Raw genomic sequence first — 23,160 nt, 5'->3', positions numbered from 1 at the left:
CGGCCAGCCTGCCCACCTTGGCAGCATGGGACTACTGCTCAGTATTAAGATCACACAGGTGGCAGAATCAGGACTCGAACTCAAGGCCATGGTTCCAGAGCCTGGGTGTTCTTGCAGTGTGGAGGACAATGGACCTCCCCGTTCTTGCTCTTCCTGACTCCTCTGAGCCTTCTACTGGCTTATGTCACTTGATTGGCCTCGCCCTGCTAAGCAGGGCAGCAACAGAGGAAACTTACTGAAGTGTTGGGTGCAGACTACCACCTGGAAGTTCTTTCCAAAGCCTCTCAAATGTTATAAACCAGGCTCACATTCTTCCTGGCTTCCATCATTGAGCCAGGCAGCAATAGGACACTGGGTTTAGTGGATACAACAGGACTCAAGTAGCTACCCCGCAATGCAACCTGGGGAGGAATTGTTTCTCTTGGGATGCCTGTGTGTGTCTTCTCTGCCAGAGAAGGCAGTACCATGCTCCTGGCACTCACAGCAGAGCCAGGAGGATGTGAGTGGCCCCGGGAACTTGGTGGTTTGGAATAAAGGTGGTGGATACAAATAAGCTTTGGACCCTGACAATCGCTGGCTCTAGGGCGGAGACAAAAAGTGGGGATTTGAGCATTTAAAACTCAGCAATAGATGGAAAAGTAAACCCCATCTCGATGTCTGATGGGCTGATGGAAATAGCCCTCACTGTGTTTTCTGCGCTCTCTTCTCTCTGTTTTCTTGACACGTGTGCATTTCTGGAAACTTCCCACCTACACTCAGGGAGGAGGGGAGGTCAGTCCTCTGGGTTTGTGTGTCTGCATGTGTTTCTTTCCAGGGAGTGTTGGTGCCCCATGTGTGTCTGTGTGTGTGTGTGTTGGTGTGGCAGGGTGGATCAACGTCACATCACTGACAGATGCACTTCTGCTTTCCAGAAAGTGGGTGAACCAAATGTTGGTTTCCCTGGGGAGGGAGCCATCAGAGCTTGTGATTTATTGGGGGATGAACTCTTAGTCACTGATTGAGGAGGAAAAAGGTCTCTGGATGACGTAGGACAACCCTGGTCTCACTGCTGTCACACACATCTGCTTTCTAGAGGCTTCCATTTTGCATAAGTGTTTACCTGCATTTGTTTTTTCCCTCTAGACCACAGCCTTTCATCTTTATGCCCCCAGAGCCAGTTCTGGCTTGGCTCAAGTAGGTAATAAATCAATATGTGTTGAAAGGATGAGTGATTAGATGGTAAATGATGGAGGCACTTCAGTAATTGGGACCCTACTGTCTGAGACATTGTTCTCAATAGTTTCCATGTGGCCCATTCAGGAGTAATGTTGATTCTGAGGAGTTTAGTTGAGAGTTTTGAACGGGCTTCCCAAATCAATGGGATGCTATTGGAGCTCTCTTGTTTTCCTACTAGATTGCCAATTCTCTGCTCTTCTCCCATCAGTCTTCACTGAGGGACAGAGTCTGACCTCCTGTAGAGTGAAAGGAGGCTGTCTGACTTCGTGTGATCAAAGTCCTCAACAATGGACAGCCCAAGAGCCAAGGAAAGTGTGGATGCAGGGAGTTCTGCATGGAGTTGGGCTGAGCCACAGGCTTAGGTCGCAAGTCAGTGGGACAAGGAGATATCCACGGATCCACAGATTCTCATGAGCCTGTATACAGTGAATTTAGCATTCTAGACAGCCAGTGCCCTGCATCCTTAAAAATTCAAGCCAACAAATTCCAGGCTTCCTCTGTGACCCTGCAGAGTCTGTGCAGGTTAATAGTTGTCACTCTGGATTATAATTATTGTGGATGCATTTATTCTCCATGCAGTGAGAGTGGGGGATCCTTTAAGGCAGGGCCCATGCCTGGTCTTTACTTTCTTGGGGACCTCACTGAGGTGACAGTGCTCCTGCATCCCCCAGTAAAGGTTAGTTGAATGAATGATGGTGCACTAGTTGCCTATTACCAGTGACTGAATAGATACTATGAGGGATGTTAAAAATGACAGTAAATAGTTCCCCCCTAAACACTATAATCTATTGGCATAATGAATATGTTGGTTTGAATTTTTAAAAGCCCATGGAAGAAAGTTTTCACAATGTGATTCAGAATCAGACCAAGCAAAGGTGAAGTCCTCTTTGCTGCTGCTGCTGCTAAGTCACTTCAGTCGTGTCCGACTCTGTGAAACCCCATAGACGGCAGCCCACCAGGCTCCCCTGTCCCAGGGATTCTCCAGGCAAGAACACTGGAGTGGGTTGCTATTTCCTTCTCCAGTGCATGAAAGTGAAAAGTAAAAGTGAAGTCACTCAGTCGTGTTGGACTCCTAGCAACCCCATGAACTGCAGCCTATCAGGCTCCTGCATCCATGTGATTTTCCAGGCAAGAGAACTGGAGTGGGGTGCCATTGCCTTCTCCAAAGTCCTCTTTGGACATTATTTATTGTTTCTTCCTTCCCCAGACAATGAAAGAGAGAGGAGAGAGAGAAATTAAAGAATCTCTTAGTTTCTGCTCAGGTTTGGAGGCAGCAATGGGATATTCCACATGTGATGAAGTGGGTGAAGGGAGACCATGAGACAGAACTACCTTTTTTCTCTTTCTTACATAAAGAATAGCTTTTCATGGCTGACATTTGGAAACCAGAGATGAGCAAAAAGAAAAAAGAAGCCCCAAATCTTATCATTCAGAAATAACCACTGTTTCTATTTTGTCTTGTTTAAAAATATGTATTTTTTTATTTAGCTGAGCCAGGTTTTAGTTGCAGCACACAGGATCTTCTACCTTCATTGTGGCATGCGGTATCTATAGCTGTAGCATATGGGATCTAGTCCCCTGATCAGTGATTGAACCCAGGTCCCCTGCATTGGTAGCATGGAGTCTTAGCCTCTGGACTGCCAGGGAAGTCCCACCACTGTTTCTATTTTCATGTAGTTTATTCTGTTTCATTTTTTTCCCTCATCTACTTTTTAAAAAATTTATTAATCTATATAGTTGCTTTACAAGATTGTGTTAGTTTCCGGTGCACAGCTTCAGATTCTTTTCCGTTATAGGTTATTTCAAGATATTGAATATAGTTCCAGATGCTATACAGTAAATCCTTGTGGTTTTGTCTTTTTCACTTTTTAAAAACAAGACAGAATCCTTATTGTTTTTTGTTTTATGTATAGGGATTTTTGTTGTTGTTATTACAAAAGCAAAGAATGGTCATTGCAGAAAGAGAAGAAAGTGTAAATGAGAAAAAGTGAGAGAAGAGCGATTCCCTTTGGGCTCCCTGAGGGAGCTCCAGTGTCAGTATTTTGTTAAAATTCCCTTGAGTCTTCCTTGCTAGTCCCCTTCCTTTCTTGGCTTCTGTCACACACACACACACACACACACACACACAGACACACACACACAGACACACACACACACACACACACACACACACACACACACACAATAAAACCCCAAAGGTTTTTTCCCCTTGTTTTGTACCAAATTAGAGAACACAAATAAACAAATAAAAAGAAAGCAGAGATCAGTGATCCAGGATGACCAGGTGTGTTTCAGAGCTCATGTATCTGAGTCATGATTTCCTTCCCTCCCCTACTCGGTTCCTTTTCTTCTTTTGTTTTTAAGGAGAAATGGGAACAAAACATTGGGTTAGGTTGAGGCAAGTCAGAGGAAGATATAGATAACCCCACTGCTTTGCAACTTGTTTCCTTCTTGGTGTTCACATTTACTAGCTGAGAACAGAGTCACACTTAGGCTTGTCACTCACTCGAGGAACACTCTTCTCCACTTTTAAAAAATATCCTGAGAGGAGGGGGTGGGTTTATCAACGAAAGGCATGTTTCACTTTCCCTGGGAAACTTTATGGTTTTCTTATGGGTAAAAAAGGAGAAGGGAGCATTCTGTCACTGTCTTAAATGAGAATATAAACAAATTCTTTCAACAACCTTCACTCCATCCAGGAGGGCTTGAAAGAAAGAAAGTGTTACTCACTCAGTCATGTCTGACTCTTTGTAACCCCATGGACTGTAGCCTGCCAGGCTCCTCTATCCATGGAATTATCCAGGCAAGAATACTGGAGTGGGTTGCCATGCCCCCCTCCAGGGGATCTTCCCAACCCAGGAATCTAACCCAGGTCTCCTGAATTACAGGTGGATTCTTTACCAGCTGAGCCACAATGAAAGCCCAAGAATCTTGGAGTGGGTAGCTTATCCCTTCTCCAGGGGATCTTCACAACCCAGGAATTGAACTGGGGTCTCCTGCATTGCAGGTGGATTCTTTACAAACTGAGCTATCAGGGAAGCCCCACCAGAGGGCTTGGGTAGAGGGAAAGCAGGGAAGGGCTTACAAATGGGAAACACCAGAATGTCCATGGGGGCTCTGGGCTGGAACAGAAAGGTTCTCAGCCATTAATGAAGACCTACTATGTGCTCTGCAGGCACTGTGCTGGGCTGTAGGACACCTGGGAAAGTTCATGTCTCTCCATCCTCCAGAACTAAAACATTGGGTATTCATTGTTTTTATTTCACCCTACATCTCTTCTGTTTGGAACCAGCTATTATTTTAATTTATAATATGAGCCACTATCGCTTCTGGAAGTTTTAAATATTTTCAGTTCACTTCAGTCACTCAATCATGTCCGACTCTTTGCAACCCCATGGACTGCAGCATGCCAGGCTTCCCTATCCATCACCAACACTTGGAGCTTCGTCAAACTCATGTCCATTGAGTTGGTGATGCCATCCAACCATCTCATCCTCTGTCGTCCCCTTCTCCTCCTGCCTGCAATCTTTCCCAGCATCAGGGTCTTTTCCAATGAGTCAGTTCTTCTCATCAGGCGGCCAAAGTATTGGAGTATCAGCTTCAGCATCAGTCCTTCCAATGAATATTCAGAACTGATTTCCTTTAGGGTTGAATGATTATATCTCCTTGCAGTCCAAGGGACTCTCAAAAGTCTTCTCCAACACCACAGTTCAAAAGCATCAATTGTTTGGCACTCAGCTATCTTTATAGTCCAACTCTCACATCCATACATGACTACTGGAAAAACAATAGCTTTAACAAGATGGACCTTTGTTGGCAAAGTAATGTCTCTGCTTTTTAATATGTTTTCTAGGTTGGTCATAGCTTTTCTTCCAAGGAGCAAGCGTCTTTTAATTTCATTGCTGCAGTCACTATCTGCAGTGATGTTGGAGCCCATAAAAATAAAGTCTCTCACTCTATCGTTTCCCCATCTATTTACTGTGAAGTGATGGGACCAGATGCCATGATCTTAGTTTTCTGAACATTGAGCTTTAAGCCAACTTTTTCACCCTCCTCTTTCACTTTCATCCAGAGGCTCTTTAGTTCTTCTTCTCTTTCTGCCATAAGGTTCAGGTTATCTGCGTATCTGAGGTTATTGATATTTCTCCTGGCAATCTTAATTCCAGCTTGTGCTTCTTCCAGCCCAGCATTTCTCATGATGTACTCTGCAGTTCAGTTCAGTTCAGTTCAGTTCAGTTCAGTTGCTCAGTCGTGTCCAACTCTTTGCAACCCCATGAATTGCAGCACGCCAGGCCTCTCTGTCCATCACCAACTCCCGGAGTCTACCCAAACCCATGTCCATTGAGTCGGTGATGCCATCCAACCATCTCATCCTCTGTCGTCCCCTTCTCCTCCCGCCCTCAATCCTACCCAGCATTAGGGTCTTTTCCAATGAGTCAACTCTTCGCATGAGGTGGCCAAAGTATTGGAGCTTCAGCTTCAACATCAGTCCTTCCAATGAACACCCAGGATTGATCTCTTTTAGGATGGATTGATTGGATCTCCTTGCAGTCCAAGGGACTCTCAAGAGTCTTCTCCAACACCACAATTCAAAAGCATCAATTCTGCGGCACTCAGCTTTCTTCACTGTCCAACTCTCACAACCATACATGACCACTGGAAAAACCATAGCCTTGACTAGATGGACTTCTGTTGGCAAAGTAATGTCTCTGCTTTTAAATATGCTATCTAGGTTGGCCATAACCTTCCTTCCAAGGAGTAAGCATCTTTTAATTTCATGGCTGCAGTCACCATCAGCAGTGATTCTGGAGCCCAAAAAAATAAAGTCTGACACTGTTTCCACTGTTTCTCCATCTATTTCCCATGAAGTGATGGGACCAGATGCCATGATCTTAGTTTTCTGAACGTTGAGCTTTACGTTGATGTACTCTGCATATAAGTTAAATAAGCAGGGTGACAATATACAGCCATGATGTATTCCTTTCCCAATTTAGAACCTGTCTGTTGTTCCACGTCTGGTTGTTGTAACTGTTGCTTCTTGACCTGCATACAGATTTCTCAGGAGGTGGTCTGGTATTCCCATCTCTTTCAGAATTTTCCACAGTTTATTGTGATCCACACAGTCAAAGGCTTTTGCATAGTCAATAAAGCAGAAATAGATGTTTTTCTGGAATTCTCTTGCTCTTTCAGTGATCCAACAGATGTTGGCAATTTGATCTCTGGCTCCTCTGCCTTTTCTAAATCCAGCTTGAACATCTGGAAGTTCACGGTTCATGTACTGTTGAAGCCTGTGTTGGAGAATTTTGAGCATTACTTTGCTAGCGTGTTGAGATGAGTGCAATTGTATGGTAGTTTGAGCATTATTTGGCATTGCCTTTCTTTGGGATTGGAATGAAAACTGACTTTTCGTGTCCTGTGACCACTGCTGAGTTTTCCAAATTTGCTGACATATTGAGTGCCACATTTTCACAGCATCATCTTTTAGGATTTGATATAGCTCCACTGAAATTCCATCACCTCCACTAGCTTTGTTCATAGTGATGCTTCCTAAGGCCCACTTGGCTTCACATTCCAGGATGTCTGGCTCTAGGTGAGTGGTTATCTGGGTCATGAAGATATCTTTTTTGTATAGTTCTTGTCTGTATTCTTGCCACCTCTTCTTAATATCTTCTGCTTCTGTTAGTTCCATACCATTTCTGTCCTTTATTATGCCCATCTTTGCATAAAATGTTCCCTTGGTATCTCTAATTTTCTTGAAGAGATCTCTAGTCTTTCCCATTCTATTGTTTTCCTCTATTTCTTTGCATTGATCACTGAGGAAGGCTTTCTTATCTCTCCTTGCTATTCTTTGGAACTCTGCATTCAAATGAGTATATCTTTCCTATTCTCCTTTGCTTTTTGCTTCTCTTATTTCTCAGCTATTTGTAAAGCCTCCTCAGACAACCATTTTGCCTTTTTTGCATTTCTTTTTCTTGGGGATAGTCTTGATCACTTCCTCTTGTACATTGCCATGAACCTCTGTCCAAAGTTCTTCAGGCACTCTGTGTATCAGATCGAATCCCTTGGATCTATTTGTCACTTCCACTGTATAATCATAAGGGATTTGATTTAGATCATACCTGAATGATCTAGTGGTTTTCCCTACTTTCCTTAATTTAAGTCTGAGTTTGCAATAAGAAGTTCATGATCTGAGTCACAGTCAGCTCCTGGTCTTGTTTTTGCTGACTGTGTAGAGCTTCTCCATCTTTGGCTGCAAAGAACATAATCAATCTGATTTCAGTGTTGACCATCTAGTGAGGTCCATGTGTAGAGTCTTCTCTTGTGTCGTTGGAAGAAGGTGTTTGCTCTGATCAGTGCATTCTCTTGGCTAAAACTCTACTAGCCTTTGCCCTGCTTCATTCTGTACTCCAAGGCCAAATTTGCCTGTTACTCCAGGTGTTTCTTGACTTCCTACTTTTGCATTCCAGTCTGCTATGATGAAAAGGACATCTTTTTTCCGTGTTAGTTCTAGAAGGTGTTGTAGGTCTTCATAGGACCATTCCATTTCAGTTTCTTCAGCATTACTGGTTGGGGCATAGACTTGGATAACTGTGATATTGAATGGTTTGCCTTGGGAGTGAACAGAGATCATTCTGTCAGTTTTGAGACTGCACCCAAGAACTGTATTTCAGACTCTTTTGTTGACTATGGTGGCTACTCCATTTCTTCTAAGGGATTCTTGCCCACAGTAGTAGATTTAGTGGTCATTTCAATTAAATTCACCCTTTCCAGTCCATTTTAGTTCACTGATTCCCAAAATGTCTATGTTCACTCTTGCTGTCTCCTGGGTGACCACATCCAGTTGCCTTGTTTCATGGACCTAACATTCCAGGTTCCTATGCAGTATTGTTCTTTATAGCATCGGACTTTACTTCCATCACCAGTCATGTCCACAACTGGGCATTGATTTTGCTTTGGCTCCATCTCTTCATTCTTTCTGGAGTTATTTCTCCACTCTTCTCCAGTAGCATATTGGGCCCCTACCGACCTGGAGCGTTCATCTTTCAGTGTCCTATCTTTTTGTCTTTTCATACTGTTCACGGGATTCTCAAGCAACAATACTGAAGTGGTTTGCCGTGCCCTTCTCCAGTGGACCACATTCTGTTAGACCTCTCCACCATGACCCATCCATTTTCGGTGGCCCTACATGGCATGGCTCATAGTTTCATTGAGTTAGACAATGCTGTGGTCCATGTGATCAGTTTGATTAGTTTTCTGTGATTGTGGTTTTCATTCTGAGGGTGTGGGGGTGCTTGGGGTGGAAGACAAAGATGGTCTCATTGTTCAATAAGCAGATTTTCACTCACTGCCTCTTTTTTCAATTGTACAAGATTCTTCAACTCTGGCTGCTGCAGCCCAGGCCAGGGTACTTCTCTATTTAACTCAATTTAATTAAATATCTTAATTTAATTAAATATTTTAATTAAATTTTAAAAATGTCTCTCATTGCAATATGAAGTACAAAGCTTGTGAAGCCCAAATAGGGCTGCTGCATTCCCCTGCCATTATTAACAGAAGGAATTTAATCAAGAGAATGACTGTATAAATGATGGAAGAGCTAAGAGGTCAAACAGGATTGTGAAGCAACCCAGCAGTCAGCAATAACATGATGCTGTTGCCACCTCCAGTCTGAAGAGACAAAAGGGAGCTGGCACAACTCTAGCCCTGGGGCTTTGTGGTGCCTGCATAAGCTGATTCAATGCAAGGATGTGGCCACTGCCAATGCAGGGATGTGGCCACTGCCAGGGATGCTGCCCAGGAGAGAGGAGGGAGGCAGCGGAGAGGAAGGGCTTCCCACTCCAGTGGCTTCTCGCTCTAGTCTCCTGTCAGTGTCTTCCACTGTCTAACCTAGTGTTTCTCAACCTTTTTATCATTATCACCCACCACTTCTTCCCCACCACAGCAAGACTTTTCAGACATTTTTTTTTTCCTAATTGCCTCTACCCCGTACAGTTTTCATATCTCAAATATACACCTGTTTAGGTACTGTATGTATAAATGAGCTTTGAAAGTGAAAGTGAAACTTGCTCAGTAGTGTCCAACTCTGCGACCCCATAGACTATACAGTCCATGGAATTCTCCAGGCCAGAAAACTGGAGTGGGTAGCCTTTCTCTTCTCCAGGGGATCTTCCCAACCCAGGGATAGAACCCAGGTCTCCCGCATTGCAGACAGATTCTTTACCAGCTGAGCCATAACGGAAGCCCTGGAATACTGGAGTGGGTAGCCTATCCCTTCTCCAGGGGATCTTCCCGACCCAGGAATTGAACTGGGGCCCCCTGCATTGCAGGTAGATTCTTTACCAATGGAGCTATGAGCTTTACACTAAAAGAATAAAATTTTTTCACCTGGCTGCCCATGTTCTGGAAGCTGGGGGTGTCGGGGAGCTTGGGGGTGGAAGACAAGGATAGTCTCATCGTTCAATAAGTAGATTTTCACTCACTGCCTCTGTTTTCAATTGTACATGGTTCTTCAACTCTGCCTGCTGCACCCCAGGCCAGGGCACTTCTCTATTTAACTCAGTTTCTTAATCTATCTTAATTTATGATATGTGATCAAAACAGAGTTCTCACCTGTGAGAGCTCACAGACTATTGTGAGGAATGGACACACAAACAGGCAATACATATTTATCAAACTTTAACTACATTTTGAGGCACTGGGTTTGCACTGTGTAAATAGAGAGAAAAGGCCAGTTCCTTCCCTCAAGAAGGTCACTGTTTAGTGAAAAAGGAAGACCAAGAGACAGGTGGTTACTATCTAGCAGGCCCAGAGCAGCACCAAGTTAATTGCAGAGTGGGGTCCTATGGGAGCACAGGGAATGGGCAGCCAGACTGGGAGAGGTGGCCAAGAGGAAACGTGTCTGAACTTACCCTTGATGGAGGACATTCACCAGATGGAGGGGAGGTGGGCAGGTGGGGACATGGTGATGCTAGTGGGAGGTGGAAGGACCTTCTAGAAAAGGAAGGAGCATGTACAGAAGCAGAGTGACCTGTTACCAGATTCACACTCTAGTCCAACACCACCCTGTACCTTGAGGTTTTGGAGAAATAGGTCTTGGATGGATGAATGATCAAATACAGATTTGATTTGATTGAAGGCTGACATCCCTCCCCCCCACCAGACCCCCCCACCACTTCCTGCCACCAGCAAGTGTTCCCTGCTCCTTGAGTTCTGCATTTGATGTTGTTGGAGTGGGCTGCATGTGAGCTCAACTGATCCACAGAGACATAGGGGTTGCCCGAGCCCAGTCAAATCTGGGGCAGGAAGGGCTTGACCAGACTTCTTCAGCCTAACATTAATGTTAATTGATATTTGAATGTTGGAGGAAAAATTCCCACAAAACCAGTCCTAGGTGTTTCATGAATATAGAGGTTGGGGGCGGTGTGCGTGGGTTGTTGCCTAGCTGTTACTTTTGACTGGTGTCGGGCCCAGGAAGGGGCAGGAGTATAGGTCACAAGTTGTTGTTCAATTGCTCAGTCGTGTCTGACTCTTTGAGACCCCATGAACTGCAGCATACCAGGCTTTCCTGTCCTTTACTATCTCCTGGAGTTTGGCTTCTTACTATGCCTCTATCCTGGCTTCCCCTCCACCTTGACTCAGGACTGGCTTGCCTGTTTCCTTAGGGACTTTCTTCTCTCTGCTTCCCTCCCTATTCCCAACTCAGGTAATCACCACACTGTGCCACGCAGTAAGCCCAGCAGGTGAGAAGCGTGGTCTTAGAGAGGTGAGCTGACCACACCAGGCCACTCACCTGGTGAAAGGGAAAACTGGCTTTCAAGCCTTGGCTTTTTGCTTTGCAGAGTCTCTTCTCTTAGTAACTACCCTGTACCTCTCTCTTTCAAACACCGATTGAGTGCCTGTCATGCCCTGGGCTAGCCATAGCTGTCATCTTAGTAATGATTTCATCTGTTTCTTTGTTTGCTTGCTAGGGCCTCTTTGCCTTGTTCATTGTCATGTCCCCAGGGTCTAGCTCGGTTTCTGGCACAAAAAAACACCTCCAGTAAACCTTGGCTGAAACCCTAGCACCACGAGGCCAAGGATTTTTGCCTATTTTGTTTTCTTGCTGTATCCTTCAGGCCTGTGCCTGACCCATATAAATATCTGTTGAGTAAATTCAGGAATTGAAGGAACAAATGCTGAAACTTGTGGGATACAAAGATGCATAAGCTTAGTCTTTACCTGGGAAAACTCACCACTGAATGGGGGAGACAGGCATTAGCAGCCCACCAGTCTGAAATTCCTGACCATCAGGCTGCATGTCGTCAGCATTAAGAAGTATATTGATGCTTTTCCAGGGGCTTGGAATGTGGAAGGTGACAAGGCAGACAAAAGCTCTGCCTTCTGAGAGCTTATATTCTGCTGGAATCATGTGATTTTCACACTTTGGGTGATGGCTTGTGATGGGACCAGCATCCCTGCCTGTGACAGCACCCAGGTCACCAGTCGGTGAGTGGGCAGAGGCCTGCTGTGGTTTCCTGGAAACAGGGGCTTTGCTTCCACAGGTGAAAGGCAACAACATTGGTCCAGCTGCAAAGATGAGAGACTCACACTCTGGAAGACACGTGGGCACTCACAGTCCCTGAGAGGCAGAACAGATAAAAAGTGACCAGGGTTAGGACGCACTGGCAAATGGAGGGGAGCCCCCAGTATAGCACGTGGGCTTGGCAGCGGGCCCTGGATTTGAGACGCCTTCTTCACTTGGTGACCTTGGCTCCACATCTCTGAGCCTCAGCTTCTTCATCTAAAAATGTGGGGGCCACAGTATCTCTTGGGCTATGGGACAGGTTAATTGTAGCAAGGGGTCAAGTCCTTGACATGAGGCAGCGTAGGGAGTCAGTGAGTGGTTGCTTTGGTTCAGAAATTAGGGGTCAAGGTGGATCATCTTCATGGCAGCTGCAGGAAGGTGTGTTCTCTGCTAGAATAGATCTAGTGAGCCAATGAGTACAAGACTGGCAATCAGTCTCACCACCTGCACCATTCATTCACAAATTTACTCTTTCTTACTACATGTAAATTTACATGTGGCACTTTAACTATTGTGGCTTCCAGGTGGCTCAGTGGTAAAGAATCAGCCTGCGATGCAGGAGATGTAAGAAACTTGAATTCCATCCCTTGGTGGGGAAGATTCCCTGGAGGAGGGCATGGCAACCTACTCTACTGTTCTTGCCTGGAGAATCCCATGGACAGAGGAACCTGGCAGGCTGTAGTCCATAGAGTTTCTAAGAGTTGGATATAACTGAAGCAACTTAGTGTGTATGTATGCATGCACTTTTACTATTAAATTCCAGATTAATCAGAAAATCACTGATTAAGTAAGCGTTTAACAATCTATTCAATTTTAGCCTTGATTTTTCTAGGAAGCCTTGTCATAACACAGTGTTAGGTTAGTCAGTGCTCATACAGGGAAATTTTGACTTAAGCAGTGTCCCCAACCTCTAGGATTTAATTCCTGATGATCTGAGGTGGGGCTGATGTAATAATAATTGAAATAAAGTGCACAATAAATGTAATGTGCTTGAATTAGCCCCAAACCATCCTCCACCCCACCCCCGGTTCTGTGGAAAAATTGTCTTCCATGAAACTGGACTCCGGTGCCAAAATGTTTGGGGAATGCTAGTAAATGTCATTTCAGATTCTAGGACAGTGAACGTTCCCTTGGGAAGCCCACTCACTCTAGGGTATCAACTATGTGCTGGGCACTGACCTGGGCATCTTGGTACCTGTCCTCCAGGAGCTTGTTTTCTAAAAGAAATGTCAAGTAACAGATAAACAAACAACTCTGCAGATGGTGATAAGTGCTTGGAAGAAAAACTAGACAGTGCAGGAGGAGAAACGTAGCAAAGATGTGCTGCCAGGGTGGCCAGAAAAGGCTTCTCTGAGCAGGTGGCATTTGAGCAGTGACCTGAATCCAGGGAGGGAGGGAGCCAGGCAGGTGCCCAGCTCACAGGTACCCCGGTACACAGCGGGTGTCAGGCCATGCATACAATGGCAATGATTCAGCAAACGCTAGTGCCCTGGGACTCGATGGTGTTAGTGAAATTGAGAGCCTTTGGGGATGTGAGCAGCTCTAGGTCCCCAGCATAGAGCTTCTTGTAGGAAGGAGGAAGACTGGAGGAGTAAGATGGAGCAGTCATGTAGATGGCAGGAGAAGCTGGTTCCAGCATAGTGAGAACAGCAGGTGAAAGGTAATGAAATGGGAATGTGCTCAGCATGGTCAAGGGGCCAGTAGGCAAGTGGTGTGCCAGGATGGCTGGAAGGAAAGCAGGTGCAGCAAGGGCATGGTCAGAGGCTCAGATCTCATTACACCTTTTAGATCACGGGCAGGACATGGAGTTTGTTCTAATTAGGATGGAAGCCACTGGAGAGTTTTATTAATAGGTTGCAAAAGGCTCATTCTGTCTGCTGCATGGAAAGTAGGTGGGGTGCAGGGTGGGCTGCAATGAGAGAGGAAGCAAGGAGGACAATTAGGAGATATTGCAGTGGTCCCCAAGGGCTCATGGTGATAGCTGTGACATAGGTGAGAGGAGAGAAGTCTGCTCAGACAAGCACCTTGAGTGATCATAGAGCAAGGGATGGGCAGGCAGGGCTGGGCAGGGCGGGTGTCACCGTGTTGATGATGCGAATGGGGAAGGGGCTGGCTGTCACAGATCATTGCTGCTGCTGCTGCTGCTGCCACTAAATCACTTCAGTCATGTCCGACTCTGTACGACCCCATAGACGGCCGCCCATCAGGCTCCCCCATCCCTGGGATTCTCCAGGCAAGAACACTGGAGTGGGTTGCCATTTCCTTCTCCAATGCATGAAAGTGAAAAGTGAAAGTGAATCACTCAGTCGTGTCCTACTCTTTGTGACCCCATGGACTGCAGCCTACCAGGCTCCTCCGTCACAGATCATTAGGATTGTATAAATGCAAACTCCAGCCTCAGATGCTTTGCTCCTGTTGTCTGAGCCATTTGCTCCTCTGTGACTTTGTGACCCAACTTGGAGGTCAACAGTTTGTTGCATTTCCTCCAAGAGATAACTATTGGTTGGTAAAGCCTGCCATAAGCAGGTGCCATTCACTGGGGGCTCAAGCAACAGAAATGTGTTGCCTCGCAGTTCTGGAAGCTGGAAGTCTGAGATCAAGGTATCAGCAGGGTTGCCTCCTCTGAGGCCGTGACAGAAGGCTCTGTCTCAGCCTCTCACCTTGGCTTGTAGACAGCTGTCTTCTCCCTCTGTCCTTCCTCACACCATCTCTCCTGTTTGTGTCTTTATGTCCAGATTGCCTCTGCTTATAAGGATCCCAGTGATACTGGGATTGCTGTTGTTGTTTAGTTGCTAAGTCACATCTGACTCTTTTGTGACCCATGGACTATAGACCACCAGGCTCCTCTATCCATGGGATTTCCCAGGCAAGAACGCTGGAGCAGGTTGCCATTTCCTTCTCCAGGGGATCTTCCTGACCCAGGGATCGAACCCATGTCTGCTGCGTTGGCAGGTGAGAGTTCTTTACCACTGAGTTACTAGGGAAATTCCCTATATTGGATTAGAGAAAACTTCATTCATTTTAATTTAGTCACCTCTTTAAGAGTACCATTGACATGTATACATTACTTTGTGTAAACAGATAGCTAGTGGGAATCTGCTACATAACACAGGGAGCTCAACTTGGTGCTCTATAATGACGTAGAGGGGGTGGGATGGATGGGGTGGATGGAAAGGAGGGGATATGTCCGATTGACATTGTTGTATGGCAGAAACCAACATATCATTATAATGCAATTAGCCTCCAGTTAAAAAAAAAACAACCCTGTCTCTAAATCTGGCTCTATTTTGAGGTACCTGGGAGAAGGGGGTGGTTTGCACTTCAACATATGAATTTTTGCTGGGACACAATTCAGCCCATAAAAATGACCCATGAGCCCAGGATGGTGTTTGATGCCGGTTAGCTGGTTCACCTAAAGCTCTAGACAGCTGAGAGGATATTCCTTTTACCTGGGGCCCTTTCCTACAGGCTTGCTCCTCCCATAGCCTGGCCTTCCATTTCACCTCCTTCTCCCCACTGAGCCTGGAAACCCCTCACAGGACCAGCCTGAGTTGCTGGTTGTGGTCTGTGACCTGACTGTGAAGAGACCATTGTTTGTATTTTCTGCTGTCCTTCCTTATTCATTAGCCAAACAGCCCAGTGAGTGGCACTTTCCCTGGCAGGGATGGACCTGAAGGGTCTATGGGGCTTTGTCCACAGGCACTTTCCCAAGATGTCAAGGCAGATTCCATGGCAAAGCTGGGCTTGAGGGAGCATGAGAATCATGTGTGCTGTGTGGTTTTTCAGTGTTTGATCATCTCAGGACCAATATTATCCTAATCTTTTGATGATTTTGGCTTTGGATGATCTAAAATTCTTTTGTGACAAGGCAAAGTGTATAAAATAGTTCACGCAGTACCCAGTGAGTAATAGACTTGTAATACATAGTACTGCTATTGTTACAATCTGCCTTCACCTTCTTTTCTTTAGAAAAGGACTTAGAGATGGTCACATCCTCAGAGGCTACCAATTATGCTGATGCCACTGAGTCCCAGGATATTAGCATTTGTTGAATCACCACTGTATTGTACCTGTCAGAGGATTCACTCCCATACATAACTGTATGAAGTGGACATTTTTATCCTCATTTGACATATGAAAGATTGGAAACTCTGAAAGGTGCATTGACTTGCTCAAATCCACACAGTTACTAAGGGGAAGAGGAGGGATTTGAACTTACACATTGGAGCTGGAATCCAAAATGTTTTCACTACATCCTTTTCTCTCCTTGTCTAATACAAGGTGCTCATATCTTGGGTCTCAGCATTGTAGCACCAGCCCAGATTATGAGGTTGCAAAGAAGAAGAGGCCCTTTGGATGGTTGAAAGGAAAAATAATTTGGAAAACTTCCACTATGATCATTGGCTATGTAAGCCAGGGTCTTCTACTCTTTCCTCCTAGAAATTCACAAAAGTAAGATGACCAATAAAAATCCTTCTCTTTATCTCAAATCTCTCCCACAATTTACATTTTCAGAAAAATAAAAAGTAGAAATAATCCACAAACTCTGAAATTCCTTTAAGGACCGCCCCAAACATCTGCGGTAAGGAGTTGCATAGAAGGAAGTACAAGAGAAGCCCCTGACATAGTGAGATGGTTCAGTGGTGGTGCATCTCAGAAAGTGCCAGCAAAATATGCTTCCTGAAGGCAAGCAGCTCATCCTAAAGTGCATAAGCCGTAGCCTTTGTTTGCAGCCACTTGTGAGGGAACTGGGTTATGTTAGGAACAGAAGCTCTTCTAGACGTAGCTATATTCAGAGAAGCAGTGGAGGTAGTGCTGTAGAAATACACTGTGGAGCCATTTTTGCAGGAAGCAGTTTGTCTTTGTGGCAGCAGAGACCTTTTGTGCTTTGAGCTATCCTGGCCCCTTCCTGGCCTTTCCCAGTGGATAGTCTGGGAAAATTCAATCCATTAAATGATCAGAATTTTTTTAAAAAGGGACTGGCATGCCATTTATACAAAGATCATATAAGAAAAAATTCTGGAAAAGAGAAGCAAAATTAATATTAGGCAAAGTGCACTTATCAGAAAACTACAGACCAGGAAAAGTCCCAAAGAGATCAAAGATTTTGTTGTACAAAATAAAACCATAAAAATGTAAAAGAAAATATAGAAACATTTATTTCTAATTTTAAAAAGTTGTTAATATGATTAACAAAGGCGAATAATGAGCTAGGCAGAATTTTAGCATAGATGAAGAGCTAATCTCCCTAATGAATATAAATTCCCGAAAGACTGATGATGACAACAACAGCAAAACAAAGTTCATAAGAAGAAATGGAGAAAAACCTTAATAAATAGAAGTACAGGTAGTTTAAAGCAAAGGCAGTACAGATGGTTCTTGGTTAGTCACTAAGTTGTGTCCGACTCTTGCGACCCCATGGACTGTAGCCTACCAGGCTCCTCTGTTGGTGGGATTCTTCTGGCAGGAATACTGGAGTGGATTGCCATTTCCTTCTCCAGGGGATCTTTCTGACCCAGGATCGAACCTGGGTCTTCTGCATTGCAGGAAGATTCTTTATCTATGGGAAGATTCTCACCCTCACTTATGATAAAGTAAAATAAGTGACAATCATATTGAGCTATCATTTTTATCTCTCAGATTGGCAAGACTAACAAATTTGGTAACATACTCTGCTGGTGAGACTGAGGAAAGGCAGACACTGTCACACTTTGCCGTTGGGAAGACTCAGTCCCTGAATGGGGATATGTGAACAAATAATGCTTGCGCCATTTGACTCAGCACTTCTACTTCTAGGAATTTATGCTGGAGATATTCATGTACATATAGAATGCTCTATATGCAAGGTCATTCATTGTGGCAGTGTTTAAACTTCAAGAGACTGGAAACAACAAAATTGTCTATTAGAGTCTGTTGTCTGGCTGAAAAAATAAATGAGAACACTATGTAATGACATGGACAATTTCTAAAATATATTAAACAAAAAAAAAGGATGCAGAAGATAATCTTTGGGAAAGTGCTACCATTGGTTAAGGAAATGGGGGTAATAAGACTATATGTTCACATGTGCATATATTTTCATGTGTGCAAATATGATACATATTGTATGTGTATGTATTTGCCTATATGTACATATACATACATATGGAGAGAGAGGGGGAGGGAGAGACCTGGTGTCTCTCCTTAAAACAGCACTAATGCTTTAGGATCAGGGTTCTACCCTTGTGACCTCATAAAACCTTAATTACCTCCTTATACCAAATACAGCCACACTGGGGGTTAGAGCTTCAACTTATGAATTTAGGAGGACACAGTTCAATCCATAGCAGGTATTTTATTTTAATTAACTTATTTTTAATTATAGAGTAATTGCTTTACAATATTGTGCTTGTATCTGCCATACATCAAAATAAATCAGCCACAGGTATACATATGTCATCTCCCTTTTGAAACTTTCTCCCATCTCCCACCCCATCCCACTTCTCCAGGTTATCACAGAGCGCTGGGTTGAGCTCCCTGCATCATACAGCAAATTACCACTGCCTATCTATTTTACATATGGTAGTGTATGTATCTCAGTGAGACTTTCTCAATTCCTATCCTCCTCCTCCCTACTGCTGTGTCCACAAGTCTATTCTCTATGTCTGTGTCTCTATTGCTGCCCTACAAATTGACTTATCAGTGCCATTTTTCTAGATTCCATATATATGTGTTAATATACCATATTTGTTTTTCTCTTGCCATAACAGGTATTTGAAATCAACCTGAGCATTTTCAACATCGATAAACTTAAGAGGCAAGTTTTAAAACTCAATTATGGATTATGAATCAGGTGGAATTTAAGATATTTTAGATACAATCATGGAAAACCCTAGTTTATCATTAAACAAACCATGTCCTGGTTTGAGTGCTGGAGATGAACATCAAGGTATTCATTCATGTGAATAGGAAGCACTTCTTCTTAAAGTCTTTGGGATCTCTCTCTCTCTCTGTGTATCTATATCTATATCATCTATATCCATCCCTTTAAGAAAGGCACTGAGGACTTTAGGGAGTTGGAGTCTGGCAGATGTGGCTTCCAATCCCAGTTCTAGCACTTGGCAGCTGTGGAATTTTGGGGAAGCTTTGAGTCTCTGTTTTCTCAGTTGTTAAATGACAATGTAACAGCCTTCCTTGGGTTATTACGGAATTAAATGAGTTGAGATCTAGGCTATCAGTATTATCAATAGTGGGAAAAAAACATGCACGGAGAAAATTTTGCCAAATGCCTAGCTGAAGTCTAGAAAGGAATTATGAAGCAGGTGGTTAGTGGCACTGAGAAAGGAAAGTGGGGTTTACCTGAAGGCAGAACTGCTTGATTTAGGAACAATAACGAGCTTGTTCTGATTGAGTTTGGAGGGTAAAAATTTTCCCACTTAACAAACAATCAAAATTTATATTTTAAGAATAGCAGAATTTAGAGGAAGTGACACCCATTTAAAAACGTGATAAATAATGTTTCACTATGATGAAGAGGAAACAAAACCTTGACTTAGAATCTATGCCCCAGAGCTTACAGCTTCATTCATTTAACACTTGGCTGAACCCCACTCCCAACCTGGAAGGAATGGTCCTTAACCCCGGGGCTCAGAAGTGCCCGGTTTAATTTTGTTCACATGCAAGTGGTCTTCCATTGTGGGGCCCCCTTATGAGAACTTTTGTGCGTTTTCTCATAATGATCATGTAGTAGGTATCACATTAATGGACTGATAAAGGAATCATAGTAGAAAAGACAAGTGGAATGAGAGAAAGAGTTGTAATATCCATTTTCTTAGTCAACTTACACAGTCGGAGAGAATGGCCTTTAAGATATATATCTTCACTAGGAGGAAAAATATTACTGAATTTTGGCTCAGAATGTCCTTGTGTTGGGGAAAATAATAGCTTTTCCACTTAATGTCTTTTTGACCTCCTTCCCCTCGCACCACGTTTTTTCTTAGATCGTGCACAGGCTATTAAGCAGGTGCTCGGTGAGAGGTGGCATTGTAAAGGTTGGTTGGGACAAGTTTCTCTCTAATTTTGTACGCAATGGAAAACATGGAATTTTTCTGAACAGAGGATGGCATAACTCCAGGGGAAGGAGCCTGGGTCTCACTTGCAGTGTAGTCTTTGGTCTGACACCAGACTTTTTTGTAGAAGGGGGACACTACACCTTTTCACAGGCTGTTGGGGAGTCCTGTGGGCTGTAGTACTTGGTAAACTGCAAAGCTGTTTTTTTGGTGTTCTTACCCATGAGAGTTCCCTTTGGTAAAGATTAACCAGGCTGTGGGGTGTAGGCTTGTTGAAGGAAAGAGAGTGGGGCACGAGAGGATGGTCACATCCCAGCTCACCTCCAAGGCCTTGGGACGACCACCAAGTGTGAGTTCTTGGCTTCACACAGGAAAAAATTCAAAAGCAAGCCATAAGAAAGTGAAAGGAGGTTTATTCAGGAAGGAAACACATTCCATAGACGGAGTGTGGGCCATCTTAGAAGGCAAGAGGGGTACCAGGGTTTGAGGTTGTCAGTTTTTATAGGGGTGGGTAATTTCATCGGATAATGAATGGGAGGAGTATTCCAGCTATTTGGTGGAAAGGGTGGGGGTTTCCAGGAATTAGGCCACAACCCACTTTTTGACCTTTATGATCAGGCTCAGACCTCTCCTGGCACCTATGTGTGTGTCACTTAGCTTGCTGATATTACAGTGAGTGTATACTGAGGCTCAAGGTCTAGTGGAAGTTGACTTGTCTGCCATCTTGGACCTAGCTGGTTCTAATCAGTTTATGTCGCGTCCTCAGGCTATGTCATTCTTTTAAAGGTTGTGCCCTGACCCCTTCCTGTCTCAAGCTGAGTTGGAGCAAGGACCCAGGGGAGTCCAGGGACAAATGCTGAAGGTCATTTCTATGGTTATAGACAAGGACTGCTGAGGAAGCCAGGGGCACAGGGTGAAAGGTGGGGTGTTTAGGAGTGATGTCCCAGTAGAGATACGGTCCATGTGGTTTCACATCATATGAGATGAAGAGAAGAAAACACAACCCCTGCAGGTTTGGGGCTAGGCAATAGGGGATTGTAAACCACATTGTATGGGACAAAGAGAAACAGTAAGTCTGGAGGTGAAGGTGACATGTTCATTTTGGGCTCTGTTGAGTTGAAGGTGCCTTGAGATGCCAGTCAGGGAGATGGATACAAGGGAAGTGCTTGGGGAGAAATTAGTTTGGGGAAGGAGATGATGGTAATGACTAGTGTCAAAAGAATTCTGTGAAAGAAGTTTCATGGAATTTGTGAAAAAGAGAAGGGCACACCCACACTTGGAGAATCAGTCTTTGAGTGCAGTGTTTAAGCCATGGTCTCTGCCCTTAGATATCTTGACCTTGAATCTATTTATGTTGGACTGTTGCTTCATCTCTCTGGGCCTCAGTTTTCTGCTCCGTAAAAATGGGGATAAAAAACAGAATCTCCTTCATTAGACTGTAAGCATGAAGCTCTTAGAATTGTTCCTGGCTCACAATGAACACTCAATAAATAGCCATTCTTAAAAGTCACCCATCAGTGGATTTGTTTACTTGGTGACTCATTATAGAAGCTCTCCTCCACTTATTTATTGGGCTTTCTAAAAAAAAAGATGCACAATGTGAAAGTTGACAGTTAAGTTTTATTTGGAGCAAAATGAGGACAGCAGCCCGGGAGACTGTAGCACCTCAGATAGCTCTAAGAGACTGCCCGGAAGAGGGAGTGGGCGAAGTTCAACATATAAGATTTTGGTGAAGGGGGAGTTCAATGCAATTAAGCGCTTATTTTGCAAAAGGTTTTCTGCTAGTCATGAGAAGCTGATGTCACCATGAAAGGAAGTGGTGATTTTCTAGATATGAAGTGATGCAAGGATTGGGATCATGAAATCAGTTCCTGAAAATATCTATCTGAAGACCTGTTCCATCATTTCCTGGGGCACACAGTGCCTCACTCTCCACCCTGAATTCCCTTCAGGGGGTGTTGAAGGTCAGCAGTTGCAGCAGCACAGGGCTCAGTCTCCACAGAGACAAATGGCGAATGCTCTCGTTGTTGTTCAGTTGTGGCAAGTGCTCTGGGCAAGTGCCAATTTGTAGCTGACACTCCACATATAGTTTACAACCAAAACTACTAAAAAACACGGGCTTCTGTAATATCAAGGAAGGCAGAATAGCATTCAAATGCATAAAGGTTCCTTTATGAAGTTAAGCTCTCTGGCATTAATTACAGGTTTCAGTACATGAAAGTGTTGTCTAAATCTAAGAACCCCTGCTTTGAAATACAAGATCTGTGAAACTGAAGCCTGCAAATGGAAACACAAATGCCTCGATAATTTGCATTTATCTATGAGTCAAGGCTTTAATCAAGATCCATTCCTTCCCTTGAGAAAATACAAAGCATTGGCTTTGACTGTGGTCAGACAGACCAGTCATGGTGAACGATTTTGGCCAAAGCCCTTCCTTTCTAAGGTTGCCTCTGAAAGGAGCTCTGATCTTTCTCCAGTGTAAATGAATGCATGTTCATATTAAAATACTGACATTCATAGGATACCAGCAAAGTGACTGACCCTCTGGTGACCTGCTATCTTTATTTATTGCTTTAATAATTGAATGTAACTGGAAGGTCTTTTCATATCTACTAAGTATATATGAGAATTGGCGATAAGCTAATAAAACAGATTTTTTTTTAATTTAAATAAATAACTACTCCAGAGACAGGCATTCAAATAAATGAGCCATTTGGAAGAGCCACTTGGACATCCTTAGGGATGCTCTGAATGTTTTAGAACATCTTTTTCAAGAAATGCCTTTCTAATTCTTGGAAACTGCCTTTAGATATTCTTATTCTTGAAGAATCTTTAAAGGGGTTGTAAGTTTTTGAAAAAAAAACATGAAAGTGATTCAGATTTCATTGACGTAGTACCATTTTTGTTCAAAATCAAGGTGTCACTAAAATACCAAGATTATGCCTGAGTTATAAGCTAGCTTGGAAGACAATCTTTAGAGATGGATTCTAAAGCACCCTCACTGAAGTGACCACTAATTTTTTCCAGAAACAAATAGAGGGTCTCCTATGCAGGGAACCAACTTGTCCAGGCTTCCTGGGGATGTTTTCTGTTTATCACTGGAGTCCTGGGCAAAAACCAAGTCATCCTATTACGAGGCAGGCATATTCCTGAAACTGACAAGACTTTAATCTTGTTCCTGTGACTCAACAGTACGGGGGTTTCTATTTCTAGCTTCCTTCCCATTGGTATAGGCTCCTAACATTGCTGCTGGAGGTCAGCTCAGATTTCAGCGCTTCTTTGTTTTTATGTTGGTACCTTTTCACTGTTATTTGGGGCTATATTTGGAATTCT

General features: G+C 43.8%; 1 protein-coding gene across 7 annotated transcripts in view; it reads left to right on the top strand.

The window, feature by feature from the left end:
- Positions 1-23,160, top strand: part of SLC34A2 (solute carrier family 34 member 2) — a 194,937-nt gene that overhangs the window by 10,140 nt on the left and 161,637 nt on the right. For 4 of the 7 annotated variants that reach the window (XM_081538050.1, XM_081539116.1, XM_081538575.1 and 1 more), the window contains exons 1-2: positions 18,061-18,108; positions 18,529-18,575. The gene's annotated coding sequence lies outside the window, so the exon portion shown is untranslated. Of the gene's footprint in view, positions 1-18,060; positions 18,109-18,528; positions 18,576-23,160 lie in introns of those variants that run through there. The other 3 variants (XM_081538154.1, XM_081538369.1, XM_081538098.1) reach the window with 1 other exon arrangement.

Source organism: Giraffa tippelskirchi, chromosome 1, assembly GCF_054371585.1.
Source record: "Giraffa tippelskirchi isolate mGirTip1 chromosome 1, T2T-mGirTip1v1.2.pri, whole genome shotgun sequence".
Taxonomy (NCBI): domain Eukaryota; kingdom Metazoa; phylum Chordata; class Mammalia; order Artiodactyla; family Giraffidae; genus Giraffa; species Giraffa tippelskirchi.
The sequence above is the reverse complement of the archived record's forward strand: the minus strand, read 5'-3'. Positions and strand labels throughout refer to the sequence as shown.